The sequence below is a fragment of the Macaca thibetana genome, chromosome 2 (assembly GCF_024542745.1).
Source record: "Macaca thibetana thibetana isolate TM-01 chromosome 2, ASM2454274v1, whole genome shotgun sequence".
Classification (NCBI taxonomy): domain Eukaryota; kingdom Metazoa; phylum Chordata; class Mammalia; order Primates; family Cercopithecidae; genus Macaca; species Macaca thibetana.
The window spans coordinates 55,202,536-55,205,611 of record NC_065579.1 but is presented as its reverse complement, the minus strand read 5'-3'; the positions used below and the strand labels follow the sequence as shown (position 1 = coordinate 55,205,611).

At 38.8% G+C, this 3,076-nt stretch overlaps 1 pseudogene across 1 annotated transcript; it reads left to right on the top strand.

Moving 5' to 3' along the window:
• The first annotated feature begins 815 nt into the window (after nucleotides 1-815).
• Nucleotides 816-2,570, top strand: LOC126948265 (14-3-3 protein theta-like; annotated as a pseudogene). The gene has a single exon (XR_007723382.1). The product of XR_007723382.1 is annotated as a 14-3-3 protein theta-like (transcript).
• The last annotated feature ends 506 nt before the right edge of the window (nucleotides 2,571-3,076 follow it).

The window sequence follows — 3,076 nt, the reverse complement described above, 5'->3', positions numbered from 1 at the left end:
TTCCTTTACTCATTCACTTATTCAACAAATGTAAGAATAAATATTTGGTGAGCAACTACCATGTGGCAGTTCAAAATTAAGTGAACAATTTATAGAAATCTTATATAATTCTCAGAATAATTCTATAACATAAGAAACTGGAGCCCAATAAAATTACATAATTCATGCAAAGTCCCACACTCTCCTTAATGACACAGCCAAGATAGAAACACTTTCCTCTGACTGTAGGACATTTGTTTTCTACTTTGCTAACGTTTCTTTAAAGACATTATTTTATTTTAATTACAAAATATTTTATACATTCAGAAAAAAAAAAAACAGCATGTCATCCAAGAACCAAATTTAAGAGAAATTAACACTTCACCATATTTGCTTCAGATATTTTTAAAAAAAGAAATTGTATGTTATACATGTTACAGATTTAGCTATAACTATTTCCCCTTCCTGATTTCCTAGAAGTATCCACTGTCCTATAAACACTTTATATCATTCCTATGAATGTTATAGTAGCCAGTGCCTATGTATTTATGCATAGTTTTATTGTTTTTTGCGTTTAAATTTACATATATTTATGTGACACGTCTGCAACTCCCTTATGTAAACAATATGCTACATTCGCCTCGCGGCCACGGAGACGTGAAGCTCTCGAGGCTCCTCCCGCTCCGGGTAGGCGCTCTCCCTCGCTCTCCCTCGCTCTCCCTCGCTCTCCCTCGCTCTCCCTCGCTCTCCCTCGCTCTCCCTCGCTCTCCCTCGCTCTCCCTCGCTCTCCCTCGCTCTCCTCGCCCTCTGCCCCGCCCCCGGCCCCCGTGCCCACCATGGAGAAGACTGAGCCGATCCAGAAGGCCAAGCTGGCCCAGCAGGCTGAGCGCTACGATGACATGGCCACCTGCATGAAGGCAGTGACCGAGCAGGGCGCCGAGCTGTCCAACGAGGAGCGCAACCTGCTCTCCGTGGCCTACCAGAACGTGGTCCGGGGCCGCAGGTCCGCCTCGAGGGTCATCTCGAGCATCCCGCAGAATACCTACACCTCCGACAAGAAGTTGCAGCTGATTAAGGACTATCAGGAGAAAGTGGAGTCCGAGCTGAGATCCATCTGCACCACGGTCCTGGAATTGTTGGATAAATATTTAATAGCCAATGTAACTAATCCAGAGAGTAAGGTCTTCTATCTGAAAATGAAGGGTGATTACTTCCGGTACCTTGCTGAAGTTGCATGTGGTGATGATCGAAAATAAACGATAGATAATTCCCGAGGAGCTTACCAAGAGGCATTTGATATAAGCAAGAAAGAGATGCAACCCACACACCCAATCCGCCTGGGGCTTGCTCTTCACTTTTCTGTATTTCACTATGAGATTCTTAATAACCCAGAGCTTGCCTGCATGCTGGCTAAAACGGCTTTTGATGAGGCCATTGCTGAACTTGATACACTGAATGAACACTCATACAAAGACAGCACCCTCATCATGCAGTTGCTTAGAGACAACCTAACACTTTGGACATCAGACAGTGCAGGAGAAGAATGTGATGCGGCAGAAGGGGCTGAAAACTAAATCCATACAGGGTGTCATCCTTCTTTCCTTCAAGAAACCTTTTTACACATCTCCATTCCTTATTCCACTTGGATTTCCTATAGCAAAGAAACCCATTCATGTGTATGGAATCAACTGTTTATAGTCTTTTCACACTGTAGCTTTGGGAAAACGTCATTCCTTGATTTGTGTTTGTCTTGGCCTTCCTGGTGTGCAGTACTGCTGTAGAAAAGTATTAATAGCTTCGTTTCATAAAAACATAAGTAACTCCCAAACACTTATGTAGAGGACTAAAAATGTATCTGGTATTTAAGTAATCTGAACCAGTTCTGCAAGTGACTGTGTTTTGTATTACTGTAAAGATAAGAAAATGTAGTTAATTACAATTTAAACAGTGTTCCACATAACTTCTTAATTTCTACATTCCCTCCTTTACTCTTCAGGGATTTCCTTTCAATGAGCAAATTTTCCATGCTCTTAATGTATTCCTTTTTAGTAGGAATCCAGAAGTATTAGATTGAATGGAAAAGCACTTGCCATCTCTGGCTAGGGGTCACAAATTGAAATGGCTCCTATATCACATAAGGAGGTCTTGTATATCTGTGGCAACAGGGAGTTTCCTTATTCACTCTTTATTTGCTGCTGTTTAAGTTGCCAACCTCCCTTCCCAATAAAAATTCACTTACACCTCCTGCCTTTGTAGTTCTGGTATTCACTTTTCTATGTGATAGAAGGAGCATGTTGCTGCCAGAATACAAGCATTGCTTTTGGCAAATTAAAGTGCATGTCATTTCTTAATACACTAGAAAGGGGAAATAAAGTACACAAGTCCAAGTCTAAACCTTTAGTACTTTTCCATGCAGATTTGTGCACATGTGAGAGGGTGTCCAGTTTGTCTAGTGATTGTTATTTAGAGAGTTGGACCACTATTGTATGTTGCTAATCATTGACTGTAGTCCCAAAAAAGCCTTGTGAAAATGTTATGCCCTATGTAACAGCAGAGTAACATAAAGTAAAATTACATTTTATAAACCAAAAAAAAAATATGCTACAAATCTGCAACTTCTTTTTTCACTTGATATTATATCTATCAGGCATCCATTTGATATATGAATATTTGATTATTTATTCTTTAACCAATACATTTTATTGGCATGCATTTAAAATTTTTCAAATGCCTATATTTTGACCATCAAGTTTTACAACTTATTACAATTTAATTCCAATTTTGTTGAGAGTTTCTTGGTGGCCAATGCATGTTTGTTTTTTAAAAGATTTTGTGCTTGGGAATAATGTGTTCTCTGTTTCATGCACATTTCGTGTATGGCTATTATATAAAGCTTATAAATTGTATGGTTCAAATTCTCTATCTTGAAACCAAATTTTTGTCTGCTTAAGCAACTAATTTTTAAAGTTATATGAAGTAGTTAGAAATATTTCTCTATGGTTGCATGTCTATCTATTTCTATTTATAATTTTTACTGCATGTATATTGTAGTATGTTGCTAGGGTCATATAGCATCAAAATCATTTCTTCCTTTTAT